At 36.6% G+C, this 22,908-nt stretch overlaps 1 protein-coding gene across 1 annotated transcript in view; it reads left to right on the top strand.

Annotated features, from left to right (window-relative positions):
* Positions 1 to 3,226: 3,226 nt before the first annotated feature.
* The window catches only part of LOC122138271 (opsin-5-like), an 82,610-nt gene continuing 62,928 nt past the window's right edge, over positions 3,227 to 22,908 (top strand). The window contains exon 1 of the mRNA XM_042730157.1: positions 3,227 to 4,015. The gene's annotated coding sequence lies outside the window, so the exon portion shown is untranslated. The remainder of the gene's footprint in view (positions 4,016 to 22,908) is intronic.

Below are 22,908 nucleotides of genomic sequence, written 5' to 3'. Positions count from 1 at the left end.
CTGGATATGATGAAGACATAGATAAAGCGGTGTTTAGTAACTTAAGCATATTTATTTGTTTCATACTTGGTCTAATTGCTTGAGAGGTGCTTTTCTCACACAAATTCAGATGCGTTTACATACATGATCGTTGCATATTGTGAATATAGTCAAAGCTTAATGGCATGACACACACAGTAGAATTTTTAGAAAGGACAACAATTTAAAAGAATCAGGGAGAAGCAATTAATTATGATTTACTGCCATTGTGTGAATATGTAATCATGTAATCAATAAAAAAATAATTGTAGTCTGATTATGAGCATTAGAAAATGTAATATACACTAATTGCGAGTAGATGATTTTTGGAATCTGATTACATAATTACAATAAGTTGTTAATAAACTTGCACATATTATTTTACACAAAATTAAAGAAAAAATATTTGTTTGATATATTTTTTAAACAGTATCTGGGTACAAGGGTGAATGTTTGAGCTTGCAAAATGTTTAAAAAATATTTACTTGACTTATTTACTTGGATGATATGAAAAAACGTTTTCAAATTGTGAGACAAATTATGCATTTAAAAGCTACTTTTTATTCATGTTAGGCAGTGGCTCATTTAATATATCTCTCATGTCATTTGCAAAAATGCCATTTTATTTTTACATAAATATCATACACTCACCTAAAGGATTATTAGGAACACCATACTAATACTGTGTTTGACCCCCTTTCGCCTTCAGAACTGCCTTAATTCTACGTGGCATTGATTCAACAAGGTGCTGAAAGCAGTCTTTAGAAATGTTGGCCCATATTGATAGGATAGCATCTTGCAGTTGATGGAGATTTGTGGGATGCACATCCAGCTATTGGGTTGAGATCTGGTGACTGTGGGGGCCATTTTAGTACAGTGAACTCATTGTCATGTTCAAGAAACCAATTTGAAATCATTCGAGCTTTGTGACATGGTGCATTATCCTGCTGGAAGTAGCCATCAGAGGATGGGAACATGGTGGTCATAAAGGGATGGACATGGTCAGAAACAATGCTCAGGTAGGCCGTGGCATTTAAACAATGCCCAATTAGCACTAAGGGGCCTAAAGTGTGCCAAGAAAACATCCCCCACACCATTACACCACCACCAGCAGCCTGCACAGTGGTAACAAGGCATGATGGATCCATGTTCTCATTATGTTTACCGCCAAATTCTGACTCTACCATCTGAATGTCTCAACAGAAATCGAGACTCATCAGACCAGGCAACATTTTTCCAGTCTTCAACTGTCCAATTTTGGTGTGCTCGTGCAAATTGTAGCCTCTTTTTCCTATTTGTAGTGGAGATGAGTGGTACCCGGTGGGGTCTTCTGCTGTTGTAGCCCATCCGCCTCAAGGTTGGTGCGTGTTGTGGCTTCACAAATGCTTTGCTGCATACCTCGGTTGTAACGAGTGGTTATTTCAGTCAAAGTTGCTCTTCTATCAGCTTGAATCAGTCGGCCCATTCTCCCCTGACCTCTAGCATCAACAAGGCATTTTCGCCCACAGGACTGCCGCATACTGGATGTTTTTCCCTTTTCACACCATTCTTTGTAAACCCTAGAAATGGTTGTGTGTGAAAATCCCAGTAACTTAGCAGATTGTGAAATACTCAGACCGGCCCGTCTGCCACCAACAACCATGCCACGCTCAAAATTGCTTAAATCACCTTTCTTTCCCATTCTGACATTCAGTTTGGAGTTCAGGAGATTGTCTTGACCAGAACCACACCCCCAAATGAATTGAAGCAACTGCCATGTGATTGGTTGATTAGATAATTGCATTAATGAGAAATTGAACAGGTGTTCCTAATAATCCTTTAGGTGAGTGGATCTTTTTACCACAGCATGTTTTTCTGCAGACGTCCCCAACCAAATTCCTACCATTGGAGGCGCAATTTTATGTAAAAACTTACTATGCCTTGATGTAGTTTAATGCCTGAAACACTAGATGGAGACAAAACATTTAAGACAAACAACCCTCATCAGTTCCCATGCCTGTCAAACTTAGCCACATATAAAAATGAATTGAGCACATATATGTAAAAGTATGTAAAAGTAACAATATGAGTCTCTTAAAATGCCATGAAATAAGTTGAATATTGTGATCTGTTCACAGATCATTGAAACAAACTGCCCTTGAGCAAACTCACAATGTCTCTCATAGTGAGCACCGTTTCGTGAACCTGCAGCACAGACAGAAAATTAGGTGATGAGCACAGCTGGAGAAAACTACTGAAATCCAGCATCTGCAAACATCTCAACTGTCCATTAGAAACCATTTAATTATAAAGAGTTTTAACCTGTTCAGTCGCTGCTGTACTTTTTGTGCATCTTTGCATTGAAACAAAACTTCTGCACAGAAGCCTCTTAAAAGGACTGGTCATGCACAAAAATACAGGCATTCACTAGCCCTATTTAAAAAGAACCTTGTGCTTGTTTTGAATGCGTTCACATCCCACTGCTGTAGCATAAATTGGACAGCTCAGATCCAACATTGGTTTGATGTAGAAAAATGGAGAGTAAAAAAAAAAATGAAGAGTCAGCTGTCTTATTTCATGCATCATTCTTGCTGAAATGAATACTGAACACAGCAACAGTGAGGGTTAAAAATAGAGCATGTCACTGTGAAACATGTCTGGTTCTGTTCAACTTTGCAAGTTTTAATGCATGTGCTGTTAAGATTCATTGCATTATACATAATACAAACATTTTGATCAATACCTAAGAGAATATCTGAGATGCCTCATTGAGCTTAAAGCCAGGGCATCATGCTTATTTTATTACTGTACATCCCAGTGAGGTCAAGAACATGTCCGCATAATATTGCAAACAATAAATAAAAGTAAATATATAAATCATAGCATGCAGTAATGCAAAATATTCTCATAGGAGTTAATTTAATGTAAATAAAACAATATTGAAATTATGAAAAAGTGTAAAATTGTATGAGTATGTGATAATGTTAATATTTGCTTAATTTATGGTAATTTTAATTGCAAAAATCATCGTGCCCAAACAGGATAATTGTCATTAATGAGAATTTTGGGGTTAAATGTGCTTAGTTGTAATGAAAATAATGTTAAAATGGCATTTAAGTTAATTATATATATTATATTAATATATTATTGTTTATTATATATTATTGTACACCATATTATTGTTTTTAAAATATTTGCAGCCTTGTTGAGCATAATGTACTTTTAGAGAAAGAAAGAAATGTAATGGACTTCATTTTGTACTTATAAATAATTTACGTAATTTACTTTATATGGAATATGTTCCAAATTTTATATCTCATACTTATGGTTAACATGGTATTCAGTATTTAAGTTTTAGACATAAATAGTGAAAACAAAGGTAAAGCAAGAAAAAGGAAAATTGTGACACGTACAGGGAAAGTATCTGTCAACCCAATTAAAAGAGAGTGAATCAGAGAAACAGGAGGAAAGGGAGAAACATATAAAAGCGGAACGACAGAAAATAGGAGGTGGAGAGACATTTATGATATAGCTAGAAATGAAAGATACAGAGGGGGAGGGAGAACAGAGAGCGAGAGTGTGCTGTTAGGTAGACAGCAAGCCTCAGTGTGTCTCTTGCCATGCTTGGACTGGCAGCGTTCTGGACTGAGCCACTCTCCACACCGCACGGGAAAGACAATTGAGTGTGTGTGTGTGTGTGTGTGTGTGCAGGCTGAATGAGTGAGTCTAGCCCAATGCATAGCACACCTCTGCAACTGTCTGTCTGAACTGTCCTTACTCCTGTGTGGATGCGTGTGTAAGTGCGAACGCACATTTCTCCATCAGTGTATGTCTGTATGTGTGTCAGACTCGGCTTGCTCTGCGCCGGGTCTCTCCGAGCTCCAGTGCTCTTTCTGCTTTAGTCTGAGGACGGACACATCTCGCCTCTCCTGCTGGAGTTCGGCCGCTGGTGCTTTTGCCCTGGAACACCTCTGGCCTCCATGAGTGCAGCTGAGGAAATCCAGCCTCTCCCTGGAAGGTAAGACCAACCTGGAGTGTCACAGCAGCAAGGAATGTGTTATCTCATCCTTGTTTTACTAAAATCAGAGGCTTTTCCACTCAGAGTGCCTCTGGGACAAATTTTGGAATGCAACCTTCCAGAGTTTCCCTGATTCAGTTTATCTGCTTTGTTTGTTTTATGTGCAAAGTAAAAATTGTTCAGAATGTATAAGCCTGCATTCTTGCATTGATTATTGCATACATTTGATAAAAATGCAGTATTGTGAAATATTATTACAATTCATATTATAGTTTTCTTGATGCCATTTATCTGCTTCAATTTTTTTATGTGCAAAGCTAAAATAGACCTACATGTAAGAACATACTTAAAAAAAAAAAACTGTAAAAACAGTAATATTATTATGATTTAAAATAACTATTTTCTATTTGAATGTATTCTAAAATGTAATTTATTTCTGTGATGCAAAGCTGAATTTTCAGCATCTTTACTTCAGTGTTATTATAAAGAGTGAGTATGTGAAATAATACTTTTTCTGATTCTGAACTTTAAAAATTTATTTTTGAGTGGGATGTTACTGTACTTATAACAAGCATCCAAGGGATCGCAGAGCATTTAGGTTGTGCTTAATTCCCTAGATACATTTTGTAGCTTGTCTCGTTCTTTTTCTTTTTCTTTTTTTTTTTTTTGCTGCAATGACTTGCACATGACATGTTCCTTCAGTCGAATGGGCATTTTGGCATCTAGCCTGGACGTTGTGACACAAACAATGATAGCAAACTGCTCCCTGACTGCTGACGTGCATCACTATCTCCTATACCATTATTCAATGAATGCTTTATAGCCATGAGCCATTCAGAGCACAAAAGCCTTCTAAGATCCCGATCTACATGTTATTGAATGTGAAGATGACTTTTATATCTCCCCTGTCAAACGTCAGAAGACTAATTTGAAAGTAATAACCTTGATTGGCTCTGCTGGAATGTACTGTCCTCCATTTACAGTAGTACTAAATAAAGTTTGCAACGTTGCAACAGAGTCTTACTTTGAAATACAAGCAACATGCGAGTGTTCGTATGAGTTTACAAGTAATATAGTAATTACATAAATCAATAATCATTTTAAATGTAAATGTTGGTGTCTGTTATATAATTTATTTTTAAAGTACTGAGACCCAAAATTAATTACTGTCACGTGATATTTTGTTGTAAAATATTCTTACCAGTTATTTTAAAAATTGATCACACTTTATTTTAAGGTCCAGTTCTCGCTATTAACAAACCATTAACTATGACTTTTGCCTCAATAAACTACCAATTTGCTACTTATTAATAGTTAGTACGGTAGTTATTAAGTATAGGTATTGGGTAGGATTAGGGATGGATAATATGATCATGCAGAATATGTGCTTTATAATTACTAGTACTAATAAACAGTCAATATGTTAATAAGTCATGCTAATAAGCAACTAGTTAATAGTGAGAATTGGTCCATATACTAAAGTGTTACCAAAAAATCAAATAAATTGATGATTGTATTTGGGATACATTTGTGGGTGTTTGACAAGTAAAATGGAATATAAATTGTTATATTATTATGTTAATTAAAAATGCTTTTCAGCATCAAGATTACTTCAAATGTATTTGAACGTACATGTAAATTTATATTTTAGATGATATATTCACTCAAGTTCTGTTGTGTGACTTTACAAAAACAAAAAAACTATATATTTGTTCAAAAGATTATGTTTGGTGATATGTAACCCTTTACAATAAGGTTCATTAGGTAATATTAGTTAACTACTTTAGTTAACATGAACAATACTTCTGTTACGAGGCGACAGGGACGAGAGACGAGTAGATCCATTTGCAAGCTTTTATTCAAAGATGTGGTCATAACAGGCGAGGGTCAAACAATGGCAAACAGGTATATTGAGGGCAAGACAGAAGAGTAATCCAAAATGGTCATGGTCGATCGGTGGCTAACAATATTCTGAGGGTGAAGCAAACGGGAAAATCCAGATAACAGCAATAGTCCAGGCAGGGGCAAACAGATTCCAAAACAGCAAGAAAAAAGGGTAAACCGAAATACAAATAAAACAGATAAAAAATACAGTAAATCAGTAATATTGTGCAATATTATTAACATTTTAAATAACTGTAAAATGTGATGAAAAGCTGAATTTTCAGCATCATTACTCCAGTCTTCAGTGTCATATGATCCTTCAGAAATCATTCTAATATGCTGACTTGCTGCTCAAGAAATATTTATTTGTGTGTGTGTGTATATATATATATATATATATATATATATATATATATATATATATATACACTCACCTAAAGGATTATTAGGAACACCTGTTCAATTTCTCATTAATGCAATCATCAAATCAACCAATCACATGGCAGTTGCTTCAATGCATTTAGGGGTGTGGTCCTGGTCAAGACAATCTCCTGAACTCCAAACTGAATGTCAGAATGGGAAAGAAAGGTGATTTAAGCAATTTTGAGCGTGGCATGGTTGTTGGCGCCAGGCGGGCCGGTCTGAGTATTTCACAATCTGCTCAGTTACTGGGATTTTCATGCACAACCATTTCTAGGGTTTACAAAGAATGGTGTGAAAAGGGAAAACATCCAGTATGCGGCAGTCCTGTGGGCGAAAATGCCTTGTTGATGCTAGAGGTCAGAGGAGAATGGCCCGAGTGATTCAAGCTGATAGAAGAGCAACTTTGACTGAAATAACCACTCGTTACAACCGAGGTATGCAGCAAAGCATTTGTGAAGCCACAACACACACAACCTTGAGGCGGATGGGCTACAACAGCAGAAGACCCCACCGGGAACCACTCATCTCCACTACAAATAGGAAAAAGAGGCTACAATTTGCACGGTCACACCAAAATTGGACAGTTGAAGACTGGAAAAATGTTGCCTGGTCTGATGACTCTCGATTTCTGTTGAGACATTCAGATGGTAGAGTCAGAATTTGGCATAAACAGAATGAGAACATGGATCCATCATGCCTTGTTACCACTGTGCAGGCTGCTGGTGGTGGTGTAATGGTGTGGGGGATGTTGGCACTCGACTAGGGCTGCTGTTGTTTCTGAAGTCTCATGTGACATCACAGTATGACACCATAAGCTTTATTACAAGGATGAGCCCCTAGAGTAGCCCAGGGCTGAGTGCCCTGCTCGAGGGCGCACAGTGCTGTTGAATTATAGCGCCCTTCTTGAGGGCATCGATCCAGAAACCTTCTAGTCTTCAGCCTTGAGGGTTAACCACTGCAACACATCAACCCTTTAGATGCTGCTGGGTGATCAAAATGTTCAAACTGCAAACTGTCATTCTCAGATGGGTTAATTTAGCCTTGACCACTGTCCACGGTTGATAAAAACTGGATGCAGTTGGCACTTTTTGATTTTGACCACACATATCGCATTAAATTTTGGTTGAAACCACTTTGTCTGATATAATCACAAAATCTTTTGCTAAATGGGTACCCTGTTATGCTTTTTGGTGAACTCCAGATGTATTTACACATGATTATTTGTGAGTAAAGTCCATTGTGCAATCCGCTCTGACTGCATTCACACAAACTGGTGCCTCTTTATTCTGTTCTCTGCTACTGAACTTCTAAAAATAAAGGCTCAAAAAGGGGTTTTCCACAGTGATGTCATAGAAGAACCATTTTTGGTTCCATAAAGAATCAGTTGTCAGTTCTTAAAAGATCCTTTTTTCTAGAACATTTTAGAATAACCTAAATAACCTTTTTTCCACTAAAGACCCTTTTGTGCAATGGAAAGATTCCACAATCTTAAAATCAGAAGGGGGGTTCTCCATGATGCCATAGAAGAACCATTTTGGGTTCCTCAAATAACCTTTTAGTGAACTTTTATCTTAGTTTAAGATAACATTTTAGAACCTTTTTCTACTATCAAGAACCTTTTGTGAAATGGTAAGATTCCATGGATGTTAAAGGCTCTACATAGAACTACTGATTTCAATAAAGGACCTTTATTTTGATTTTGATTTGAGTGATTGGCAGGTTTCTTTCTGTGGTTTCTCTCAGAAGACTTCCTCTTGTTTGTGTTGAGCCATTTGAAGGACAGGCTCTTTGGGCGGTGTCAGGATGATGTGATGTACGTAGCTTCCACTTCAGTATGGACCAATGAACACTTTGTGTGGACTGAAATTACAGTATTTACTGAATATAACTGACTGAAATCCCATGCAAACAGAAATTTGTATATACAAAAGGTATATTTCTACCATTCATTTTTAAGTGTACTGAAACCACAATATCCAGCTAAATATCATAGTAGAATTTGAATGATGACACGACTGTGGTGGGTCTCATTAGCAACAGAGACGAGACTAACTACAGGAGCGAGGTGAGCCGCCTGGCTGGGTGGTGCAGTGACAACAATCTCTCTCTGAATGTGGAGAAGATGAAGGAGATTGTTGTTGACTTCAGGAGAATGCACACTCAGCATGTTCCTCTGAACATCAACAGTGCGACTGTGGAGAGAGTGAGCAGCACCAAGTTCCTGGGTGTGCACATCACAGAGGACCTCTCCTGGACTGAAAATACAGTAGCACTGGCCAAGAAAGCACAGCAGCGTCTCTACTTCCTCCACAAACTGAGAAGAGCCAGAGCCCCAGCCCCCATCATGTGCACCTTCTACAAAGGCACCATCGAGAGCATTCTGACTAGTTGCATCACTGTGTGGTATGGTGCCTGCAACGCGTACTGCTGCAAGTCACTTCAACGCATAGTGAGAGCAGCTGAGAAGATCATTGGTGTCTCTCTCCCCTTCCTCCAGGACATTTATGGAACCCGTCTCACCCGTAAAGCCCTCAGGTAATCCCAAACACCCGCCACACAGCTTCTTCAGTCTGCTGCCATCAGGGCGGAGACTGCGGAGTCTCCAGGCCAGGACCAGCAGACTGAAGGACAGCTTCATTCATCAGGCTGTCAGGAAGCTGAACTCCCTCCCGACCTTGCCCCCCTTTTTCCCCATGCACCACTGAACTCTGAACCTCAGTCTGTCTGTTTGAAGTTTAAAAGAGGACCCATTGAGGAAAGGGAAGGCATCAAACATCTCATGAGTCAAGAAATGTCCAATGCTCCTTCGGAGGCTGTGGAAGCTGTTCTGGAGTATTTGGAAAAAGGGCATAATTCCGGCATGTTGGAAAAAGGCGGAGGGTTACTTTGTGCCTAAGGAAGAGAACTCCTCAACCATAAGCCAATTTAGAACAATTTCACTTTTGTGTGTTGAGTGGAAAATCTTCTTTTCAGTGTTGGCTAAAAGGATGACTTCATATATGACAGAGAATGCATATATTGACACCTCTATCCAGAAAGGTGGGATTCCAGGCTTCTCTCAGGATGTCTGGAACACATCTGTGTTTTCAGTCAGATGATCCGGTAGGCTAAAGCAAACAAAGGAAATCTCACAGTGGTTTGGTTAGCAACCTGTCCTCCAACTAATACGCTCGTATAGGTCGTTTGTCCAAATCCCTGAAATACGACCTACCAGAGCGTATACTACAATTGCGCCCCTATTGGCAAAAGGTCATTTTCATATTAATGTTTTGTACTCTATTATTTGCACTGTGATTTGTGTTTCGTGTAGCTCAGTTGGTAGATTATTGCGTTATACCTTGATATGCAACCATGCTATCATGGGTTCGATCCCAGAGAACGGACATGCACGTAAAATGTATATGCTCAATAAATCATAATTTAGCATGATTTCTGTGAGGGTTAGGTTTAGGGGGTGGGGTTAGGTGTGGTCATTAGAACGAATAAGCCACCTAGTAAAATATGTACGGACTACTGTGAGATCGGTGTAAAAAGTCCACACATTGCATTTAAATAAACGTGCGTTTTGATTGGTAATGACGTTATATGTCATTTCATGACAACAGACGCAACGCGATACTGTCATTATTTTTACGCCCGCTTGAGGCCGCTTAACTTTAAAACGTAAATATAGGTCGTTATAAGGTGCTTGCACAAACGACCTATATGGTCGTTTTTTGTTGGAGGACAGGCACCCCAGTGGCAAGACCTGGAAAAGGGAATCATAACTGGATGCACAATCTTCCCCATCCTCTTCATTATGGAAATTAACCTTCTTTTAAGGCTGCTAGGAAAGAAATCCAAGGACCAAGAATGGAATCGGGTATTCGTCAACCCCCAATAAGAGGGTTCATGGATGACCTCACTGTAACGACTACAAACCATGTGGAGGCAAGGTGTGTGTTAACATTGCTTGACCACATGGCAACGTGGGCCAGAATAAAGTTTAAGCCAAAGAAATCCAGGAGTATGGTGATCAGGAAAGGTAAAGTGACAAACAGGTTTAAGCTGCAAGTGCAGAGGGAGGATATTCCAACAATAGAGGAGAATCCAATTAAGTGCCTTGTAAAGTGGTTTGATGACTCACTTTCAGATAGGAACAATATCGAGATGACTGAAAAGCAGGCAGAGGAGTGGCTGAGGAGGATTGAGAAATCAGGACTTCCAGGGAAATTCAAAGCATGGCTCTATCAACATAGATTGCTACATGGAGTGAAGGGGACGGGGGAAGCCTCTCTGTGCGGAGAGAGTGAGGCACGTGGGACCTGAGCCAGTGTGAGCTTGCTCTCCTCCGTGTGCTGAAATCCTGTTTTTTTCCTCACAGGCTCCTGGGAGGAAGAAAACAGAAGGGCACGAGAGGCGGAGTCGCTTTCTGAAAAGAAAGCTATCCGCAAGTGCAGAGTGGCAAGACTCATGTTCTCGCTTGTCTCAGTGGGGGCAGCTTGCACGTGGGATTTCCCCAAGCAGGAAGCTCACTCACTGTGACCATCATCAATAGCGGCGTGGCATTTGAATCAACTCCTTGAAATTTGCTTTTTAGAAATATACTCTTTTAAATGCTCGCCGGATGGCGGCAGGGGAAAAGCTGTGACCGCTGCTGTTACGACACTGAAGGTGGCCGGAAGAAGTAGCGAATCAGCTGAACAGAGAAGTCACTGGTCAGCTTGTTCCCCTGCGAGGCATGTTAACCCTCTGGAAACTAGTACAAGTATATAAATAAATAAAAAGAGACTTACTCATGTTTATGATCTCTGCTGAATAAAGTGCTTCATTTTTTTTTCTGAGGAAATCCAAATCTCAAATCCTCAACCACATCACATCTTTTTCGGGTGAATTATGTCTTATTCCTCTCATCGCGAAGCAAACAGTAAAATAATAAAAACTTGAAGAACAATCTCGCTGCGTTGTCTTCGTTGTGTGGGCGTATTCAAAAGCCGCGCGCTTCAGTGAAACATTTGAATCTCAAAAGCGCGTTCAGCACGGGGGCGTGGTCACATTAGAAGATAATGAAGGGAGACGTGAAAAACGGACATCGGGTTGTTTTCATATGGATTACTTTATCACAGAATATTTGTTTTCGGCAGCACTTGTTTAGTTTAAAAGTAGACATGTCAGGCTTTCTATAGATATCTCTCTCGTGTCTCTGTGTTGAGTATATCACTGAGTTACAGTTCATTTTAATGACGCGTTTGTAACTGAAGATCAGCGCAGACAAAGGCTGCAGACAGCACTCCTTGTTTGTTATCTTTATTTTATAAGTGCACAAAGTTTTGTTGTTATTATGTCTGTATACAAAAAAAAGTAGACCCTTTACAGATTCGATTGATGTATTGCTCTTATCTGTACGATCAAAACTGAAAGTGTAATTTAAGTTCTTTTCGGGGTTATCAGGAGAAAATACCCCAAAACGCGTATACGCATTAATCGACTACAGAGGGTTAACAGCGATAAGGATTCGAGTCTTGTAGTTAAAGTCGTCGTCGCTGAAAGAGAATAAATCTGAGGATCATATGTCGAAATGCCCGCTTAAATAGCCAGGTGGCCCCACCCATTCTGGAGGGCTTCATCGCCATTGGCTCGTGCAACTCCGCTGACAAGCCACTGGTTTATTTTTAATACACTGGATGAACCAATGGCCATGAAATTACTGCACTGTTGAAAAAAAAAAAAAAAGGTTTCGGTGATCGGAGAAATAGCACTTTTCCCCATAGTGTCTAGTGATGCAGTATGAGTGGAGTATCGATAAGGGAACCAGTCATAAGAGTCAGTTTTTATTTTTTTATTTTACATCATTATACATAATTTGAAAGCTGAATAAATAAGCTTTCCATTGATGTATGGTTTGTTCTGATAGAAATAAAATTTGGCTGAAGTATTTGAAAATCTGGAATCAGAGGGTGTAGAAAAAGGAAAATATTTAGAAAATCGCCTTTAAAGTTTTCCAGATGAAGTTCTTAGCAATGCATATTACTAATCAAAAATTAAGTTTTGATATATTTACAGTATAAATACCCTATATATATATATATATATATATATATATATATATATATATATATATATATATATATATATATATATATAAAACCCTATATATATATATATATATATATATATATATATAAACATTAATTTCTTAAAAAAAAAAACTGACCCAAACATATATATATTATAGTAATGTATAATTGAGGTTTTCTTACAGTTTAAAAAAACGTATGCACTTCAAGTAGAGATATACATTTGTATGCTTATTTTATTTGCATGTAATTCAAAATTATAAAAAAAAATGTTAAGCAGCAATTTGAATTTATAGTGCATTTTGTGTAAAATGTCAATAAATATTATTGAGGATTGATATTAAAGCTAAATTGTGTTTTCCACTATACTAGGGTCACCATCACCAAACAGAATTACATAAATAATGCAGTGTGCCCTTGTTAAATGGTTCAACATTGCACATTTTGTCCGTTGTTGTAGTAAATCTGTTTATCCCATCCCATGTATATGAAAAACACAATGCAAAGAGCAAAATAGCATGATGGTAGTATGTTATTCCAAATGTAGCCTGAGTTGTGTTGTGTGTAAAGGTGCAGTCACATTTAATATTGCTGGGGAGTTCACATGTCCCACACACAGATTTTGCTCATGTTCAAGATGAATGTGAATTCAACACACTGACCAGCAGAAAGCTGCTTGGTTTGAAAGGTTCTTCTGTGTGTCCTGTGCTTCATACATCACTACTGTCAGTGGACCTTTTTATGATTGCATCTTAACGGTTATGGAGTTTCTGCCTATGAACTTTAGAAATACATCTCCATGAGGCCAACAAACACTTTCAATTATACAGTATCATGATTTAACTACTGTTAATGTCCTATGATTGTGATTCATTGCAACTGCAACTGGATGTTCCCTTTAGAAATTCCAATAAAGATAAAAGGTCCATGAACAAAGACAGGATTCACTAACTGAGGGCCCCAGGCTGAACAGTTCTGCTTGAGCGTGGTCATCTTTACTGCACCTCCAGGCTTCATTTGGTAAGATCAGGAGATAGCAGGGTTCAGAGACCTGTAGATATTCAAACAGAGCACAGGTCACTTAAGGAACAGACCTAAAAGGCATTACTTTGAGCTCAGAAAATACAGTACATCAGTACACAGTCACTCTCATGCTGCTCCAAACACTGTTTACTTAAACTTCTGGAAAAATGTGTGAAAAAATGGTGTTTTATGGTTGGTCACAATTGTGAGATAATATGTATACTGAATTAACATATTATAGAAGTTTTGACGACTGCAGAAATATCACAGCCCAGCTATTTTAAACTGTATAATCACATTCTAGGGTTACTATTATGCATAAAAAAATACTTATACAATAATGATAGGGATACTGTGATAAAATACAAAAAACAAACAAAAACAAACAAACAACAACAACTATCATTATATTTCAAAATGGTTACTTTATTCTAACATATATCATAAAATTGTTATAATAGTGCTACCAGTATTACAACATCAATATTGTAACTTATTTGTAACATCTGAACTTTTAATTTAGTGCAATATTTTGTCACCGTAACATTTTAGTGCAGTCTTCACTAACAACTGCAATTGGATTTATGTATAGCTAAATTCACTGTTATCCCACTGGTGACAATTGTGACCATCAATATATTTACTTATTCTAGGACCACACTCAACAAAACTTAATAATTGTGAATTCATATATTAATACTTTGTCAAATCTTTATGTTAACATACTTTATGAGCATTTTGTTCTGAGCTTTGATGCAGTCATCATCTTCTCATGGTGCAAACAGGAAATAAACTGCTCTGGTCATGTGACAATTTGCACTATCCATGTGACACTGCACATATTTAATTGAGGCCCTTTATTTTTTCAGGAAATTCACTAAAATATCGTTCAGTAAGATTTTAGAGCTTTCTAAATGAAAACCTTATTTGTGACCAGTGGGATTAAATGGCCAATATTTGCCCCCTGCGAGCAATTTTATCCCTGTAAGAGCAGTTTTTATAATTACCTTTTCTTTTCCCTGTCACTGATGGAGATTTCCAGCAATCTATGTTTGTACTGTTATATGGTGGGAGGCGCTATTTCTCATCCTGTGAAATAGTACAGAATCTCTGGATCCAAAAACAAGTGAAGAAGAAGTGGGAAAAATAGATGTGAGCATTTCTTACACACATGTAAGCTAATGCGATTATCAAATATTAAACAGCACATACTGTAAATCAAAACTGCCTAAAATGACCAAATAAATATTCACACAGAGAATGCATAGCTTCATGACACAAATTATACTTACAATATATATAAGATAATTGTGTGGAAAAAAAAAAAAAAAAAAAAAAAAACTGACATTAACATTATTTTAAATTAGAGAACTTTACTGGTATTATCCAAAGGTAGCTTATGATATTTTGTTTTTCTGCAGTATGTGTGGTATGAAAAAATATACATAACTTAGTAACCATATTACTTTAATAGCTATATTTGGTAATAATTTTCATCTGCGCAGAAAATAAAAAAATAATCATTTTAAAAAGTAAAAAAAAAAAAAAATGGGAAAAACTGGGTGTTCTCACTTGGGTTTACTCTTCCCAAGAACCAACTCAAACGTCTTTCAGTAACCGTAAAATGAACAGAATAAAAAATAAAATAAAATAAAATCTCTTTTAGTGTAAGCTTCATAGCCCACATTCCCACTATTTTTGTCCCATTCAATATGACTATAAATATGAATATTTTTATTATGATTAATAAAGATATTAAACAATTAAAATAAATGGCAATACCACTCATTTACTGTAAAATTAAAAAAAAGAGTTGCAAATTAATGGGAGCTGTTACTTATAGCCTACAGTGGACTATCAAAATAAAGTGTTATAGTTTTTACGTCAGATACTGAAATTTAATCAGTTAATTAAATCAATCAGAATACTGTTTTCTGTTACCAAAATAAAATAAAATAAATAAATAAATAAATAAACATTAAAAAAGCTTTCTTTACAATGTTAAGGTGGTACAGAAGCTGCATCTCATGTCATGCTTATGCTTACACAGATTGTTTAATGCTGCACATAGGTGGCATTTATTTACACAACAAATTGATAATGTTATTAGATTGTGTGTCATTTTAAATAGCCTACATAAAATATAGAAATTGTAAAATAAAAAAAGGCCCATGGTTGGTCATTGCAATGAAATCTTTAATGCTACGTGAGTTGATCTAAATGTAATGCAGAAATTGACACATTGTATAAAAATGCAGGGGCATTTTTTTTTTTTTTTTTTGCATTAACAGTCCTGTTAATTTCTGACCCTGGCCTTGTCAGATTTTCTCATGAATTGTAACAGGCTTTTCTCTTTCCACAGTCTAAAGTCATTTTATTTTATTTTATTTTATTTTATTTTATTTTATTTTATTTTATTATTTTATTTTATTTTATTTTATTTTATTTTATTTTATTTTTTGTCTGTTCAGATAGCCAGTGCCCCTTTGGGATTATTTACAGGGATTTGAGTACACACACACACACACACACACACACACACACACACACACACACACACACACACACACACTTACTTAACTTCACATAAGTTTACTTGAATGCTAACCTCAAACTTTCATTCCAAATCCTAGTAATTAAAGTACCTTCTTTTAAGCATTAACACTATAAGACATAAATATGACACCAAGAAAGAAGCAAAATGAGGAAAAAAAAAATGTCAATACCTTCCCATAGTTTCACTCAGGGTTTGTTTGGGATTAAACAGAGCCCATTTTGGAAACAAATGAAATCTGTTAGTCCTTCTTAATCTCACTCTCCGAGTGTCAGGATTCAGAATTTTTTTCATGAGTCATCAAGTTTCTGTGTTTGATCGGCTTTAGTAAACTTCATTTTCAGAAGTGTAGAGGCGGCTGACATGATTCTGATGTTTAATGCAGCGCTGGCACTAATAATTGCGTGGTTATGTCACTCGAAGCATCTCATTGAGAAGCCTACAGCATGGTGCTTTGAGAGCAAATGAGAAAGTCCATAGCAAAGATTCAAAGGCTCAGAAATCAAACGGACAGACTGTTATCTGGAGAGGGTGTCTGGGGGTGTTGAGATTCATGCTTCTTTTATTTGTGATATTCATAAATGCTTTCTTTCCTCAATAGCGCCTTTGTGGTGCACCTGCCACAATAACATGAATGTGACTTTTATCTTCTTTAATTGGCAATCATCCTATAAGCATTTTATCCCCAATGTACAGCGAGGATAATTATCTGATTTCAGAAATAAACTTGATGGCTGATTTGTCAGAACTGGAGTGTTTAGTAGTAGATGTGACAGAGCAGAACGTTTGCAACACTAATTTGCTTATTCTGTTGTTTTGAATAAACATGTTGTGCTTTGGTGTTTGGACAGTTGTGTTAGTGTTAGTTGACAGCGTCGTTTCAGCTAAATGTCAAGTGTATTTCCAAGAGCTTCATGCATGTTAGATGAAGAACTTAATGGTGAACAAAATGCCATGCTGATTTAAGACATAAGTATGAATATAAAGCAGTATCTACTGCATGCTTTCTCTCATCTGATTGATATTTTATACTTTTTCACCAAGTATAAAGCCTTTGTAAAAAAAAAACAACAACAAAAAAACAACAAAAAAAAAAATCTGGTTTTGGCACATGTCTTTTTGCTGAAATGATAGTAGTCTGTTACACTGTTATAAAGATCTCTTTGATTTACATGATAAGCTAAGATTTCATCCTACTTTTCTGTTTATATAAATATCACCATCTGCACCAAATGACATGCTTTGCTTAGTTTGGGCCTCTGAATATTTATTTATTTATTTATTTATTTATTATTTATATTTTTTGCTCCTCGAGTCTGAGCTCCATATTCTTCTATATCATATGAGCTACAAATCCTCATGTATGATACGCATCACAAACACATGCATTTTTATTTTTCATTAGATTTTGTCTAAAGTTTCAATAAACCTTTCAAAAATATTTATTTATGCTGTAATTATGTATGTAATATGTCAGGTTTTACAGGTCAGGGTTAAAGGTGTCTTAACATTTTCACTATTAGAAGCATGTGAGAAGCTGACAATTTTATTTATTTAGTTTAATTTAAATTTTCAACATTAGATTTAGGTTTAATTTTTCATAGGGGATGTTTTTTTACACTTAAATGTGAATATTTTAGCAATCTCTCAATTAATTATCACATAATTAAACTGCATTGTTTCTAATTCTTAAAAAAAAAAAGATAAACATGTTGTTTAAAATGGTTTTAAATGAGCATACCACTTGAAATTTCATGTCTGCCTGACATTTGATGTTGATTATGCACAGAAATCTTAGAAATCTAGATAGTGGTGAAGAGATGCTGTATCAAACTGTAACAAACTTTATGAGACCACCCATACATTTCCTTTATTTTGAATGCATTCTGATTGATTTTGATTGCATGGAACACTGTTATCACACTTTCTGAAATAACAATCAAATTCTTACAGCAATTAGCAATGCTGATATGGCCGTCCTAAGCAATCACAGGCCAACTTTGATAAAGTTTCATGATTTCATAATTAACAACTTGCCTTCTTTAACATATTCCCACATCAACTCTCTTCTCCCTGACCACATGAGGCTGAGAACTTCAGGAAATCAGTGCATAATGCTGCTGTTTATAAGCACTATAATATATACCCTGAGAGTTTATGTGGGAATAATGAAGAGATTCTAGAGAGATTAACAGAGTTAGGCAGGATTAGAGAGAAAGGTCGGAGGATATTATCTCTGGAACTCTTGAGGAAACAAATCATGTGTCCATTTGAAAGTATAGCTCATAATTTAATACAAATTACCTTCATATAAAGACAATGATGACCTTTAAAAAGATTAAATGACATGCAGACAGACAATAACAGGACAGATTATTAAATACAGATGAAGAGATATTTAAAAAGGGTAGTGGAAAAATAAGAGGAACACAGAAAGGTGAATCAGGATAGGCAGTGAGTTTTCATGTATTTATTTATGTGTGCATTTGTGTGTATTTTTCAAACACTACCCTAAACAAAAGCAAACGTGAGGTAAAAATGCATTTGCTGAACCTACCATGCCATTAAAGCCCACTTCTACAAAGCTCTGAACTCTTTTGGGAAGTGTCATGACTTGTGTTTCACGGGCCTCGTAACTTGAGTGCAATGCTGTATCAGGTGCGCTGCCAAGCAAGTTTATTATGTCTCAAAAGAAATACAATAAAATACAATACAAATTAAATGAGATTATATTTCTCATCATGTAATGTTGTAATGTTCAAAATGAGGTTAATTAGTAGTCACAATTTCATTAAAAAATATTTTTGTATTACAATGAATAGCATAATGATTTATCAGATTATATCAGAATGTTCACACTGTTGTATGATTTCAGTTGTTGGATACAGTTAAGATTTATAAATGAATGAATGAATAAATAAATACAGTGGATGAATGAATACCATTTGAAGGAGTGTCGAGTTGAGTTGGGCAGATGGGCTGAAAACAACCTATTTTTTTAGTTTTATCTATTTTAGTCTCTCCAAATGACATTAGATTTGTACCCTTTTTGCTTTAATAAACTGGAACAATCAATTTGTGGAAAGTGACTCCTGTTTTCCACTCACATGAGTCTTCACTGTGGTTTCAGAAAGATGTCAACAATGTCTTAAACTGTGCTCAGATTTGCTGAGATAAAAAGTCTGCAGTCAAATGTTAGAGATCTTAATAGGAACCGACGTATATTGCAAATGAACTGAGCTGCTTTCCACATTCATTGTAGCTTTACACATTTATATGACAACAAATGGCTCATTTGTTTTTATCTTACCTCTGAGACAAAGTTAATATTCATTTAACAAAGTAGAGATCCTTATTAAGTCACTTGAGCTGTGATGGAGCAACCTTTGAGCAAAAAAACTTCCTCTAAGTCTACCCAGGGCGCATTAGAGCTGATGTAGATGCGCTCTGAAACACCATAGAGCTTTGCACAGTAGCGTTTATGCATTTGCCCATAGGAAGATCCACCAAAGGCAATTACTGAAAATTATGGTGCCACAGTAAGAGCTCCAAAAGCAAATGATCATTCCCTGGGAGACAGTGATTGCAACAAGCCTCCCAAACAGCCTGGGAGCTGATGGAAAAGAGACAAAGATGCAGAGAGGGTTATAATAATTACTCTTCTAAATATGTATGGATTAGCTCATATGGTGAGAATGTATTGATGATTTTCTAATCCAAATGCAAATGCTAAATACTCAGTCAGTCCTCAAAGGAAACTTAGGAGTGCATGAACAGACATAAACAGACAGTCACTAACAATAATCTATTTTCTTTAGATTTGAAAATCTTACCTCCTCTTCCAGTTTAATATTCAGAGACAGTTATCCGTAGGTTGATTTCCCTGAAGAGTGTAAACACTGTTGCTCTATCAAAACTTTGCTCTGTTTCTTTGAGCCAAGGAAGTCTAGATAATACCTGGAGAGATCTTGCCATTAACATTCCCATTCATCTCAAAGGCAGCTGCTCGGCTGACGCATACAGGTCTCACTGGAAGTACATGATTTGAATTCTGCCATCTTTGCTCATGAGCACTCAATTCTGGACACAGTTGGTGAGCCAGTAATGTGAGCGGTAAATGCCATGTGACTAATCACTTTGGATAATGACATCAGAACGTTGACTGGCTGATGAAGCCAGTTTCACAGTCTCAAGCCCTTCACTAGCAACAGGAAAATATCCACTATAATATAGTAAAAGTATGCGCAAATTATATGCAGTATTGCTACCAGCTATTAGATATTAATCCACAATGAATATTTCAAACAGAGGTATGCTATAGCTACCACATGACTTCATACTTCTATCACATGATCTTTGCAGGTTTAATTCAATGTTGTCCAGTTAATGTAGCATTTTACTATATTTTACATCCAGTTGAATGAAATAATGAATTAAATAGGTGATGTTACTTTTGATTGAAGGTCACACCAAATAATCATTATCAAACACTGTGATGGACTGAATTGTAAAGTTTCTGTCGTTACATAATTTTTTTTATTTTATCTATGTTCGTTTTATTTCTCTGATTGCTATAGACAGATAATATACTGTATACATGAGGGTGGCCCTTACTGATTTATTTATTTGGAAATGTTAACCTCTCACCCCCTCATTTGTTTCTCCACTAGAAGTTAGTTATGTATGTCAAATTTAATACAAAAATTACAACAGTCTCCTCTCAAAGACTGAAGAACACTTGCAGTACATTATGCAGATTGTCAGAGAGCACTGAAATCCATTTCCAATTTCTTCAGCTGAAGCACATGTCGGATTGTCATCACAATCTAGATCAGATTGCAAGTTTTCAAAGATCGGTTCTCATCAGCAGTGGTGTAATGCAACTTTTTTCTTAAGATTTTATTTTTGAGGTTTTATGCATTTATTTTGATAGGATAGTGAGTGGACACAGGGGCGTTGCACAAGATCCCGGGCCCTATGCATAGGCAGTCCTGATGGGCCCCTATGAAAATATCCATGTAAATCTAAATATATTCCAGACTTTTCAAGGGCCCTCTTTTCCTTTGGGGCCCTGGTAATCAGTACTGGTTTTACCCCGAGTCCGACGCCCCTGAGTGGACAAGAAGTGAAGTGAGAGAGAGGGGGATGGGTTCAGGAAAGGTCTGTGAGCTGGGATTCAAACTCGGGACACCTGAAGCCCAACACTGCTACATGCCACCACGCTGCTCACAAAGCTACCGGAGCCAACGTAATTTAACATTTTAAGACTAACAACACTGTTCTGTGTTATTGTTTTAACCTAATTCACAGTTTACTAATAGTTTTGTATAATTATTAATTGCATGCTGTTATGGTCATTCATTTTTTTTTTCATTTATTATGCAAGTAAAGAATGTGACAATGGTCATTTAAGACAGAATTTCAATTTTGTTGAGCACACACCAAACGTAGTCTAATCTCCATTTAGACTAATCCATTTCTCATTAAGGAGAGTTGATTGGGAGGCTGAGAGCAGAAGATTTCAAAAGTCCAAAGATAAGGGCCACCCTAGTATACATACGCATATATATTATAGCATCAAGAATGTTGAATATTTTCAGTAAATTAGGTTACCTTAAATGGATAGTTCATCCAATTATGCAATGAATTGCTGTTAATTTACTCACCCTCGGGCCGTCCAAGATGACTTTTTTCTTCAGTAAAAGAGTAAAGAAGATTTTGAGCTAAAACCGTGGTGATTTGTAAAATGCAAGTCATCTGCTGCCTTCACTTGAAACATATAAAACCATATACAGGCATCACAAAATTGGCTGCTGATGATATATTGAGGTGAAGCAAATGAAGCAAAATGATTGGTCTGTGCAAAACGACTGGTCTGTGCAAGAAAATGACCATTATTTACAACATTATTACCTGTCATTTTTATTTTTGGGTGAACTTTCCTATACTTTAGAACCTTATTTACTCCAAAAGTGTACATATTAGTGCATAAAAGTATTGCTCCAGTGACACAGACATAGATATAAATGGTACAATATGTGTCACATGACTAAACATGCATCATTGTTTATTTAATAATTTATATAGGTTCACAAATATCTGTAAAAGAAACGTTTGAAACTATTTATAAAAAAAAAACTTTATATAATCTAAAGCTTTTATTTATATGTATATTTGTATTTATATCAATTTAATATAAATAAAAATAATAAATACGGAAATATGATCTCTTATGTTTAATGCGTTAAGGATATAATATGAATAATACATAATTAATATAAAATTAACGATTACAAACAAAGCAGCAGAAGCAAGGCAACTTAACAAACTAAACAAGCCACCCAAACCAAAAAACAATAAACTACTTACTATAAAAGCAATGATAACGTCTCAGGTTACGAATGTAACCATGGTTCCCTGAGTAGGGAACGAGACACTGCGTCCTCTAGGGGTCGCTATGGGGGAACACCTCGTCGTGACCCGTGTCTGAAGCATACAAATGAAAAAACACCAACGAGTTGGCCGGCGACAGCCTCTGATGTCACTACCGGTGCGACTATAAAACAGGCACCGGCAAAACACGTCATTCACTTCTTCGTCTGAAGCATGGCAGGGAGCTAGAGGACGCAGTGTCTCGTTCCCTACTCAGGGAACCATGGTTACATTCGTAACCTGAGACGTTCCCTTTCAAGGGAACTTCGAACTGCGTCCTCTAGGGGTCACTATGGGGAACAGTATACCCACGCCGCCATGCTGAGGGGAGTGCAGGCCAGAATCATGGCGAACACTAAGTACCAACTCTACCATTTCAATGGGAGTTGCCCCCGGGACGTTTAGACGGGCTGTCTGTGACAATACCCCTTACGGCCAAAGGCCTAAGCTACATACCCAACTTAATTGTTAGGCCCTCGGCCCGGTGGTAGAGCTAAAGGCTTGGAATCAGGAAAGATTCC

The sequence above is a fragment of the Cyprinus carpio genome, chromosome B8 (genome assembly GCF_018340385.1).
Source record: "Cyprinus carpio isolate SPL01 chromosome B8, ASM1834038v1, whole genome shotgun sequence".
Classification (NCBI taxonomy): Eukaryota; Metazoa; Chordata; class Actinopteri; order Cypriniformes; family Cyprinidae; genus Cyprinus; species Cyprinus carpio.
The sequence above is the reverse complement of the archived record's forward strand: the minus strand, read 5'-3'. Positions and strand labels throughout refer to the sequence as shown.